This window comes from Penaeus vannamei, chromosome 6 (genome assembly GCF_042767895.1).
Source record: "Penaeus vannamei isolate JL-2024 chromosome 6, ASM4276789v1, whole genome shotgun sequence".
NCBI lineage: Eukaryota > Metazoa > Arthropoda > Malacostraca > Decapoda > Penaeidae > Penaeus > Penaeus vannamei.
Window position 1 is genome coordinate 47086557 of NC_091554.1, and position 12500 is coordinate 47099056.

Below are 12500 nucleotides of genomic sequence, written 5' to 3' on the forward strand. Positions count from 1 at the left end.
TTTTTCATTTCTTTCTCTTTCTCCCTCTCTCTCTCTTCTTTCTTCCATTCTTTCTCTCTTTTTTTTTGTCGATTCCCACTGGCACGGGTCGGCCTACTAACCCCATTCCCAGAATTAAATATTAAAAATACATTCCATATATATTCGAGCAGCTGGGTCCGCCTCGAGTCCATCTTCTAATAAAATCATAATTCTTAGAATGCGTGGATCCTCACCACCTGTGCCTTCCTTCCTCTCTCTTTCTTTTCTTTTATTTTCTTCTGTCCTTTCTCTCTCTCTCTCTCTCCCTCTCTTTCTTTTTCGTTCATTCCCTCTCTCTTCTTTCTTTTCGTTCATTCCCTCTCTCTTCTTTCTTTTCGTTCATTCCCTCTCTCTTCTTTTTTTTCTTTCTCTCTCTCTCTCTCTTTTTTCTTCCTTTTTTCCTTTCTTTCATCTTCTCTCTCTCTCTCTCTCTCACACACACACACCTCTCTCTCTCTCACATTCTATTTCTCTCACTCTCTCTGCTTCCTCCCTCTCTATGTTCTCCAGTATATTTTATCTATCTATCTATCTACCTGTCTATCAGTCTCTCCCTCAAGACATACACTTGTCCGTCCGTCCGTCAGTATCTACACATACATCTGTCTGTCTCTTGCTATGTCTTTCTCTTCTCTTTCATTATCCCTTTTCCGAAAAGAGAAAAATTACATCGCCACAAAACCACACAGAGAGAGAAGAAAAAAAAACAAATAAAGAGAGAGAAAAACAAACAAAGCAAAACAGTAATCAAAGAAAGCAAAACGATAAAACAAACAAAGAATTGAAGAAACACACGGAGAGAAAAACAAACAAACAAACAAACAAACTAAACACAAAATCAGAAACGTCCCCAAAGAAAAAAAAAAATAAATAAAAACACAAAAAAAGAAAAGAAAAAAAAGAGCATCGACTGAAAAAAAAAATAGACGAAACAACAACAACAACAGACGTCATAATATACCCGATTCAAGGACGCGTCGAAAGCCCCATCAATCCTCAGACAGGAAGATCCAGCGGGGATGCTTAATGGCCGGAGCCTCGAGCAGGAAGCAGGCAGGCAGACAGACTCCAGAAACAGCGAGAGAAGACAGCAACAGCAGAGGCAGACGAGAGAGTGCGAACGGCGAGCGAAAAATAACCTCAATAAACTCAATAAACACCACCACGCGCGTCTCACACACACAGCGACTCTCTCTCTCTCTCCCTCTCTCTGGCAACTGGCGCGCGGCACTCCGTCTCACACCACCTCGCGGCGCCGACTGATCGAGATTTCGCCGCGGCCTGCCCTTAAACCCGCGGGAGGCGAGACGGGGAGGGGGGGGGAGAGAGGAAGGGAGGGTGGAGAGGAAGGGAGGGTGGAGGGAAGGGGGAGACGAGACGGGGAGGGAAGGGGAGGAAGGGAGGGTGGAGGGAAGTGGGAGACGAGACGGGGAGAGGGGGGAGAGAGAGGGAGGGAGGAGGAGAGGAAGGGAGGGTGGAGGGAAGGGGGAGGGGAGGAAGGGAGGGTGGAGAGAAGGGGGAGGGGGAGGGAGAGTGGAGGGGAGAGAGGGTGGAGGGAAGGGGAGGGGAGAGAGGGTGGAGGGAAGGGTTAGATGAAGGGAGAGGGGAGAAGACGGGAGACAGGGGGCTGGGGGGATGGTGGGAAAAGGGGGGGGGCTGGGGAGGATAGAGGAAAGAGGAGGATAGAAGATGGGGTGTATAAGGGAGAGGGGAGAGAACGAGAGACAAGAAGGGGGAAGGAGGGAGGGAGGGAGGAGGAGAGGTGAAGGGGGATATAGGAGAGGACGAGAGAGAGGGGGGGGGAGAGGGGGTGGCGGGAAAGACGGCTATGGGGAACGAGAGAGGGGGAGGGAAAAGGGGGTAGGGGGGAGAGAGAGGTAAAGGGAGGGGGGGAAAGAGAGATTGGGGAGTAAAGGGAGAAGGGGAAAGGGGATTGGGGAGGGAAGTGGATGGAAAGAAGGGGAAAAAGTGATAAAGGAAAGGAGATGCGTAAGTGAAAAGGAAATGACGAGATACGGAAGAAGCAGAAGTCGTCAAAGAAGACGAAGAAGACGAAAAAGACGAAGAAGTAACAGGAGGAGGAGGAAGAAAAGGCGAAGGAGAGAAGGAGAGGGAAGAGAGGAAGAAAGTAAGGAGTAGGGAAGATATAAGAAAAGAGGAGGAAGGGAGGGAGGGAAGGAAGCAAGTAGGAAGGAAGGGAGGGAAAGCAAGCAGGGAGGGAGGGAAGAAAGAAAGGAGGGAAGGAAGGAGGGGGAAAAGAGAATTAATGGGCAAAGGAAGGAAGAGAAGGAAGAGGGGAAGGGAAGGGAGGGGAGGGGAGGGAGGGTCGTGACTAGCGAACCCTCCTTACCCCCCTTCCCCCTCCCCCACCCCCCTCACGCCTTACCTTCCTGTGTCCTTTATGTCAGTGTGTACTCTGCGAATATGTGTACACGAGGGTACGAGCATGTGCGTGTTTCGAGTTTGTTTGTTAGTGTGTGCGTGTGTGTCAGTGCATGTATGTATTATTTATGTATGTATGTATGGATGTATACATGGATGAATTATGAATGTATACATGGATGTATTATGTATGTATTTATTAGGAATGCCTGTATAAATTGTGTATGCATGTATGTATGTATTATGTATGCATGTATGTGTATGTAGGTAGGTATACATATATACATGTACTGTATGTACGTGTATGTATATATGCATGTGCGTAATGTGCACTCTCGCGTGTGACAGCCGCATGTGCATCTCTTTTCATGACACGCCGCCAATCTGCACATCTTTTATGCAAATTAGTGTCACTCCTCTCTCGCAAAATTTTCCTTCTCTGTCCACTTCCGCATCGCCAGTTCTCGCTTCCCCCATCTTTCTCTCTCTCTTTCTGTCTCTCTCTCTCTCTCTCGCTCTCTTTCTCTCTCTCTCTCTCTTTCTCTGTCTCTTTCTCTCTCTCTCTCTCTTCCGCTTCTCTCATCTCCTTCTCTTCCTTTCTTTCTTTCTTCCTTCCTTCTTTTCTTCTGTCGTGTTTTCTTCGTCATTTCTCCACGATTCTTTTCACAGTTTTCCTTGAACATATTCATGATACGTACATTCCATTATAAGAAATACAATGTAAAAACTCGTAATTGATGTTATCAGGTTATTAATTTTTTCTGCAATTTATATTCTAAGAAAGTCTTAAAAAAAAAAAAATCAAAATAAATATCGGAACATTGAGGAAACAGAATAAAAAAAAAAGAAAAATGACGTAACTTAAAAAATATTGAAGCAAGGTCTCGTGAGTGTGTTTTATGGACACTTCAGTCGACCCTTTGCTTATAGTGGATAGTGGATCAGCTGATATCAATTTATTCTATGTAATTCTTCGTCATTTCATTGTTACTTTTATCTTCAATAAATTTTAATAAATCTTCAATAAATTTTAATAAATCTTCAATAAATTTAAAATAAATCTTCAATAAATTTTAATAAATCTTCACTACATTTTAATAAATCTTCAATAAATTTTAATAAATCTTCAATAAATTTTAATAAATCTTCAATAAGTTTTAATAAATCTTCAGTAATTTTTTAAATAAATCTTCAATAAATTCTAATAAATCTTTAATAAAATTTAATAAATCAATAAATTTTAATAAATCTTCAATAAATTTTAATAAATCTTCAATAAGTTTTAATAAATCTTCAATGCATTTTAATAAATAAATCTCCAGTAAATCTTTAATAAATCTTAAACAAATTTTAATAAATAAATCTTCAGTAATTTTTTTTATAAATCTTCAATAAATTTTAATAAATCTTCAATAAATTTTAATAAACAAATCAGTAAATATTTAATAAATAAATCTTCCATCCCCTTCCCTTTTGCTTCCTCCCCCATCCATTTCGTCCCTCCGTCCTTCCTTCCCTCTTCCCTCCCCCACCACCACACACCCCATCCTTCCCTTGCCCATCCATTCCTCCTTCCTCTACCCATCTACCACTCCTACTCTCTTCCCTTCCCTCTCTCCCTCCCTCCTTCCCCCTTCCCTCTCCCTGTCCATCCTACCATCCTACCCTCCCTCCCCCTCCTCACCCACCCCACCGCCTCCCTCCCTCCACCCTTCCCACCCTCCCCACCCCACCCCCTCCCCCTCCTTCCCTCTCCTACCCTCCACCCCACCCCCTTCCCTCTCCTACCCTTCCCCTTCCCTCCCCCTCTTCACCCTCCCTCCCCCTCCCCTCCACCCCCTCCCCTTCCCTCACCCATCCACTCTCCTACCCCTTTCCTCCCTTCCCCTCCTACCCTCCACCCCCTCCCCTCCCACCCCCTTCCCTCCTTCCCCTCCCCCCTTCCCTCCCTCCTCCCCTCCCTCCACCCCTCCCCATCCTCTACCCTCCTTCCCTCCACCCCCTTCCCTCCCCCTCTGCGCACCGAGACGACCGCGAGGCACTTGTTCAGCAGCGTCTCCCAAGAATGCAGAGTCGCCGCCAAGGGGGGGGGGGGAGAGAGACCCGCGATCTCGCCGGCTCTCGCGAGATCCCGCCGTCGGGTGCGAGAAACGGCGAGACGTGGGGGATCGGAGGGAAGGGGAGGAGGGAGGGATGGAGGAGGGAGGGGAGAGGGAGGGAGGGGAGGGGAGAGGGGAGGGAGGGAGGGGAAGGATGGAAGGAGGGATGGAGGGAGGAGGAAGAGGGATGGATGGATAGAGGGAGGGGGGAGGAGGGGGGAAAGGGAGGGAGGGATGGAGGGGGGAAAGGGAGGGAGAGGATGGAGGAGGAGGAGGAGGGAGAGAGGGAGGGGAGGAGGGAGGAAAGGGAGGGAGGGATGGAGGGAGGATGGAAGGGAGGAAGGGAGGGACAGAGGGAGGGAGGGGAGGAGGAGGGAAGGATGGAGGAGGAGGAGGAGGGAGGGAAGAAAGGAGGGAGGAGGGTAGAGGGCGAGAGGGAGGGGGGGGGGATGGACTAAAGGAGGAAGAGAAGGAAAAGAGAACTAGAAATGTAAAGGAAGAGAGAGAGTGAAGTAAGGAAGGAGAGTAAATATGAAAGAGAGAGTAAAGGAGAAAAACAGATAAATAAATAGACAGACAGAGGAAGGGAGAAACAGGAGGAGAAACTGGTGCTTCCTTCGTTCGAGGAGGGGTTGGGGGCCGGGGTAAGGGGGGAGGGGGGGAGTAAGAATGCCGGTGGTAACGTAAACAAAAACAACAGCTGAGGCAGTAGCAGTTAGTCGTAGTAAACGTAATAGTAGTAGTAGTAGTAGAATAGTAGAAGATAATGCAGTAGTAGTAGTAGCAATAGTACAGTGGTGGTACTGGTGGTAGTAGTAGCTTTGGTGGCGGTGCTGGTGGTAGTAGTAGTAAAATGGTGGTAATTGTAGTAGTAGTAGTGGTAGTAGTGGTAGTAGCAGCAGCAGCAGCAGCAGCAGCAGTAGTAGTAGTAGTAGTAGTAGTAGTAGTAGTAGTAGTAGTAGTAGTAGTAGTAGTAGTAGTAGTGGTAGTAGCAGTAATAGTAGTAGTAGTAGTAGCGGTATTGGTAGTAGTAGTTATAGCAGCTGTTGCAGTAGTAGTAAGATGAACGATAGTAGGAAGAGTAGTAGTTGTAGTAGTAGTAATGGTGGTATTAGTAGTAATAGTAGAGTAGTAGTACCAACAGCAGCAGCAGTAGTAGAGTAGTTGCAGCTGCTGAAGCAGAAGTAGCAATAGTAGTAGTTTTTGTTGCAGAAGTAGTAGTGGTAATACTGGTAGTAGTAACAGCAATAGCATTACTAATAATAGTAGGCCTACTATCTGTAGTAGTAATAATAGCACTAGTGAGTGAGTGAGAGTGAGTATAAGTGTGAGTGTGAGTGTGAGTAAGTGCGAGTGTGTGTGTGTGTGTGTGTGTGTGTGTGTGTGTGTGTGTGTGTGTGTGTGTGTGTGTGTGTGTGTGTGTGTGTGTGTGTGTGTGTGTGTGTGTGTGTGTGTGTGTGTGTGTGTGTGTGTGTGTGTGTGTGTGAGTGAGTAAGTGAGTGAGTGAGTGAGTGAGTGAGTGAGTGAGTGTGAGTGAGTGTCTGAGTGAGTGTGTGAGTGAGTGAGTGAGTGAGTGTGCGTGCGTGCGTGTGCGTGTATGTATGTGTGTTGACCTGAGCTACGGCGTCTGCGGAGGTCAACACGTACCTAAGTTGACCTCGGCGGAAGTCATCCTCATTATCGCGGATAGATAAAGTGCATGGGGGGGGGAGAGGAGAGGGGTAGGGGGAAGAGGGAGGGGGAAGGGGGGGGTATAAGCCTGATCACGTGACGTGCCCCGAGAGACGCTGTAATTTTCTTAATTGAGGTTTTAATAAATCCATTTTTCTTAGGTGAGGTTTTAATAGATCATACAACCATTTTGTTAAGACTGTGGGTGGCCCGACCTAATAAATATTCACATCTTCGGACAAGCATGTTCACAGAAATCCATATATATCTATCTATCTGACAGATCTACACTTATCTATCTATCTATGAGGTAGGCATGCATGTCGAGATTGATAAATATGCATTTACTTCGTTATATATGTACGTTCGTATAATGAATATTCACTGTATTTACTTCGTTATATATGTACGTTCGTATAATGAATATTCACTGTATTTACTTCGTTATATATGTACGTTCGTATAATAAATATTCACTGTATTTACTTCGATATATATGTACGATCGTATAATGAATATTCAGTATATTCATTTCGGTATATATATATATATATATATATATATATATATATATATATATATATATATATATATATATATATATATATATATATATATATGTGTGTGTGTGTGTGTGTGTGTGTGTGTGTCCGTATAATGAATATTCACTGCTTTTATTTCGGTATATATGCATGACCGTAAAATGAATAGTCACTGTATTTACTTCCGTATATATGTTCGCATAATGAATATTCGAATATTCACTGCATTTATTTCGGTATATATGTCTGCATGTCCGTATAATGAATATTCACTGCTTTTATTTCGGTATATATGTATGCCCGTATAATGAATAGTCACTGTATTTACTTCGGTATAAATGTTCGCATAATGAATATTCACTGCATTTATTTCGGTATATATGCATGCCCGTATAATGAATATTCACTGCTTTTATTCCGTTATATATGTATGTTCGTATAAGGAAGATTCGCTGTATTTACTTCGGTATAAATGTTCGCATAATGAATATTCACTATATTTATTTCGGTATATATATATATGCATGCCCGTATAAAGAATATTCACGGTTTTTATTCCGTTATATATGTATGTCCATAAAATGAATAGTCACTGTCTATACTTCGGTATATATGTTCGCATAATGAATATTCACTGCTTTTATTTCGGTATATATATGCATGCCCGTATAATGAATATTCACTGAGCCGGGCCTAGCATAATTTTAACAGACCAGTCGATAAATTATTAACTTTGCAGACTTGGACATAGACTTGCCAACTTCCCCACCACTCGCCATCAACTTTGTAAGGTCCAATAGTCTCTCTACATAAGTATGTTCATGTGTATGTATATGCGTATCTACATCTCTATACGTCTGTCTAAGCCGGTGTACGTTCGTCAATAAAAATAATGGGTAATGCTACGGAAATAGTGAGTTCTGATAATTGTTCAGGTGCCGACATCTCATCATATTTCATCATTCCGAAACTGTTTTTGAACTATTACTGGGAACTTTTAGCTAAGACGAAAAAAAAATAGCTAAAAAAAATAGCTAAAAAAAAATAGCTAAGAAAAAAAATCATGCACGTTTGTTGTGTCTGCATTAAGCCAAAGACACATACATCAATCTAAAAAAAAAATAATAACATTTTTTTTTTGCGATCCACTACAAACTTTTTAACAATTTTGCGATCCACTACAAACTTTTTAACAGGCATATATAAAAAAAAAAAAAAAAAAAATTGCGATCCACTACAAACTTTTTAACAAGCATATAAAAAATATAATAACATTTTTTTTGCGATCCACTACAAACTTTTTAACATGCATATAAAAAAAATAATAATTTTTTTTTTTTTTTTTTGCGATCCACTACAAACACATGCATATAAAAAAAAATAAAACATTTTGTTTTTTTTGGGGATCCACTACAAACTTTTTAACATTCATATAAAAAAAATAATAACATTTTTTTTTTGCGATCCACTACAAACTTTTTAACATGCATATAAAAAAAATAATAACATTTTTTTTGCGATCCACTACAAACTTTTTAACATGCATATAAAAAAAATAATAACATTTTTTTGCGATCCACTACAAACTTTTTAACATGCATATAAAAAAAAAATAATAATAACATTTTTTTTTTTGCGATCCACTACAAACTTTTTAACATGCATAAAAAAAAAAAAAAAACATTTTTTTTTTTTTTTTTGCGATCCACTACAAACTTTTTAACATGCATATATATATATATATATATATATATATATATATATATATATATATATATATATATATATATATATATAAAATAAAACATTTTTTTTTTTGGCGATCCACTACAAACTTTACAACATGCATAATTCCCCCCTCCCCCTCCCCCCCCTCTCTCATTTGCATCTGAGACGAAACACTTTCTCCCATCTCGCGTGCACTCACTCGCGTGCTAAGCCTATTGCAATCATGATTCCGGGTCATGTTGCTGCTCCCGAGTGCAAGGATCTCACTCAGACTTTCCACAAATTAAGGAGTTTGTCGCAGGTCCTAAAGGCTAAATCTAATATCGGATATACCTTAATTAAAGTATAATCGAGATACGAATCTACCTTAATTAAAGTATAATCGAGATACGAATCTACCTTAATTAAAGTATAATCGAGATACGAATATACCTTAATTAAAGTATAATCGAGATACGGATATACCTTAATTAAAGTATAATCGAGATACGAATATACCTTAATTAAAGTATAATCGAGATACGGATATACCTTAATTAAAGTATAATCGAGATACGAATATACCTTAATTAAAGTATAATCGAGATACGGATATACCTTAATTAAAGTATAATCGAGATACGAATCTACCTTAATTAAAGTATAATCGAGATACGAATATACCTTAATCAAAGTATAATCGAGATACGAATATACCTTAATTAAAGTATAATCGAGATACGGATATACCTTAATTAAAGTATAATCGAGATACGAATATACCTTAATTAAAGTATAATCGAGATACGAATATACCTTAATCAAAGTATAATCGAGATACGAATATACCTTAATTAATGTATAATCGAGATACGGATATACCTTAATTAAAGTATAATCGAGATACGGATCTACCTTAATTAAAGTATAATCGAGATACGAATCTACCTTAATTAAAGTAAAATCGAGATACGAATATACCTTAATTAAAGTATAATCGAGATACGAATATACCTTAATTAAAGTATAATCGAGATACGGATATACCTTAATTAAAGTATAATCGAGATACGGATATACCTTAATTAAAGCATAATCGAGATACAAATCTACCTTAATCAAAGTATAATCGAGATACGAATATACCTTAATTAAAGTATAATCGAGTATATTATTGGATCTATTTTGTGATCTGGTTTTAATGGTGTAATAAGGGATTCTTTCGACGAGTCAACATTTATGGAATCTCGCTTTTAGGTTTATGTCTGAAGCTAACAATGTTTACGTATCGTAGACTGAAACGCTTAAAGGTGCTCTCCCTCCCCCCTTCTCTCTCTGTCTCTGTCTCTCTGTCTCCCTCTCTCTCTCTCTCGACATCTCTCGAGATTCTCTCTCTCTCTCTCTCGACATTCTCTCTCTCTCTCTCTCTCTCGACATTCTCTCTTTCTCTTTTTCTCGACATCTCTCGACATCTCTCGAGATTCTCTCTCTCTCTCTCTCTCTCTCTCTCGACATTCTCTCTTTCTCTTTTTCTCGACATCTCTCGACATCTCTCGAGATTCTCTCTCTCTCTCTCTCTCTCTCTCTCTCTCTCCTTCTCTCTCTCTCTCTCTCTCTCGCTCCCTCCCTCTCTCGACATTGTCTCTTTCTCTCTCTCTCTCTCTCTCCCTGTCTCCTTCTCCCCCCCCGTCTCTCTCAGTCATTCCCTCCCTCTCTCACTCCACTTTCCCCCAACCACACTTCTACCATCTTCCGCCTACCCTCCAAAACCACCTACCCTCCCCTCTCCCCTCCCCCACCTCCCCCTTGGCCTCTAACCCCCTCCCCCACCCACCCACCAACCCACCTACCCACCTGCAACACGTAAATAAAACTCAGTTGTTCACAAACACCTGATGAAGCATGTACACCCCGTCGGCAGGATTTTATACCCTCCCTTTTTCCCTCTCCCTTTCTCCCTCCCTTCGTGAGAACCTTAGCCTGCCTTCTCTTCCCCTTCCTTCCCCTCCTTTCCCCTCTCTAGAAGTCATTTGCCTATTACCCCTTCCTTCTAGAGAAGAGAAAAGAGAGAGAAAAAAAGAGGAAGAGAGAGAAGGAAAAAGAGAAAGACAGAGAAGGAAAATGAGAGAAAAAACAGAGAGAAAGAGGAAAAAATAAAATAAAACCACCTTCCCCTCCGCTTACTTTCGCTGTCTTCCCTCCACCCTCTCCTTCCCTCCACTCCCCTTCCTCTCTCCTCTTCTCCTCCTCCCCTCCCATCCCTCTCTTCTCCTCCTCCCCTCCCATCCCTCTCTTCTCCCCCTCCCATCCCTCTTCTCCTTCTCCCCTCCCCCCGTCCCTCCCCTCCTCCCTCTCAACTCCCCCTCCCACAGGGACCTACCACCCCCTGCCCCCACCCACCCACCCACCCCCCATCCCTCTCTTCTCCTCTTCTCCTCCTCCCCTCCCCCGTCCCTCTCTTCTTCTCCTCCCTCTCTACTCCCCCTCACACAGGGACATACCACCCCTTGCCCCCACCCATCCCCCCACCCCCCACCCCCCACCCCGATGCACTCACCGGACCTGCCGACCTTCGCTCCGGCGGCGGGGTTCTTGGGGTCCTTCCTCGTCTCCTTCGGGATGATGATGACGGTAATAACGATAATGATGATGATGATGATGATGATGATGATGATGATGATGATGAATAATATAACATATTTCATACTAACAAGATAAAAGAAAATGATAATAATAATAATAATACAATAAAAAATAATGATAATAATGATGATGATGATGATAATAATAATAATAATAATAATAATAATAATAATAATAATAATAATTACAATAATAATAAGTATTGTTGTTACTATTATTATCATAATAATCATGATAATGACAGTAATTGATATTATCATTATTATGATGATTATCATAATAATTATAATCGCAATTATAATCACAATTACAATCACAATCATCGTAAATATTTTTACTATAGTATGAAAATAACCAAACAATAATTATAAGAAAACGTAATAAAACCGAATGAGCAAGTATGAAAGAGAAAAGAAAAAAAAAGAGAAAAAAAGATCGAAAAAGTAAGAAAAAAAAAACAGAGAACGAAGAAATAAAAAAAAAGATAAAATGAGAAAAAAATAATAATAATAAAAAAAAAACTAACAGACAAAACAGCGAAAAATGACCTCCACGTCCCGCACACCCACCTCCTCTCCACCCCTATCGGCCCCGCAGCAAATGCCAACAACCTCGCCTCCCCCGTTGTCTCTCCGTCTCCCGTTTGGTCATGCCACCTGGCCACCACCCGCTGGCTCTCTGGCACTCCCTGGCACCCTCGCCGTGGCCCTTGCACCCTTGTTTCACTTCTCTTACTGGTCGGTTCTGGTTTATTTCTATTATCGGTTGACTCTGCTCCATCTTCGGTTGCAATTCTTTTCTCTTTTCTTCGTTTGAGTGGTTATTGATGTTTTTTTTTCTTTCTATTATTTTATTCGTTTTTCGTTTTTTTTAATCGTTCCCTGCCTTGTGTTTGTTTTTGTTTTATTTTCTATTTTCATTTATACATTTATTTTCCTTGTTTTTTAATTTTCCCCTTTTTATCAAATTTCCCTCTTTCCTCTTTCTCTTCTTCGCTTCAATCAACTTTCGTTTGTTTGTTTGTTTGTTTTTCTTGTATTTGTTCTCTCTGACTGTCTATCTTCCATTCTTTCTCTGTCTCTGTCCTTCTCCCTATATCGAATTCCATTCTCTATCGCTATTTCCTCTGTCTTTCTTTCTAGTTGCCCCCCCTCTCTCTCTCACTATGTCTGCCTCTCCCTCTCTCTCTCTTTCTCTCTCTCTCTCTCGCTCTCTCCCTCTCTCTCTCTCTTTCTCTTTCCCTCTCTCTTTCTCTCTCTCGCGCTCTCTCTCTCGCTCTCGCTCTCACGCTCTCGCTCTCGCTTTCTCTCTTTCTCTTTCCCTCTCTCTCTTTCTCTTTCCCTCTCTCTCTTTCTCTTTCCCTCTCTCTCTTTCTCTTTCCCTCTCTCCCTTTCTCTTTCCCTCTCTCCTTCTCCCTCTCCCTTTCACAACCTCT

The 12500-nt window shown here is 41.4% G+C and overlaps 1 protein-coding gene across 6 annotated transcripts in view; it reads right to left on the reverse strand.

The window, feature by feature from the left end:
* LOC113814236 (cytosolic carboxypeptidase 1) overlaps nt 1–12500 on the reverse strand; it is a 190265-nt gene that overhangs the window by 94222 nt on the left and 83543 nt on the right. Inside the window, exon 1 of one of the 6 annotated variants that reach the window (XM_070123161.1) lies at nt 983–1268. The exons of the other annotated variants lie outside the window; for them this stretch is intronic. The gene's annotated coding sequence lies outside the window, so the exon portion shown is untranslated. Of the gene's footprint in view, nt 1–982; nt 1269–12500 lie in introns of those variants that run through there. 6 annotated transcript variants of the gene reach the window in all.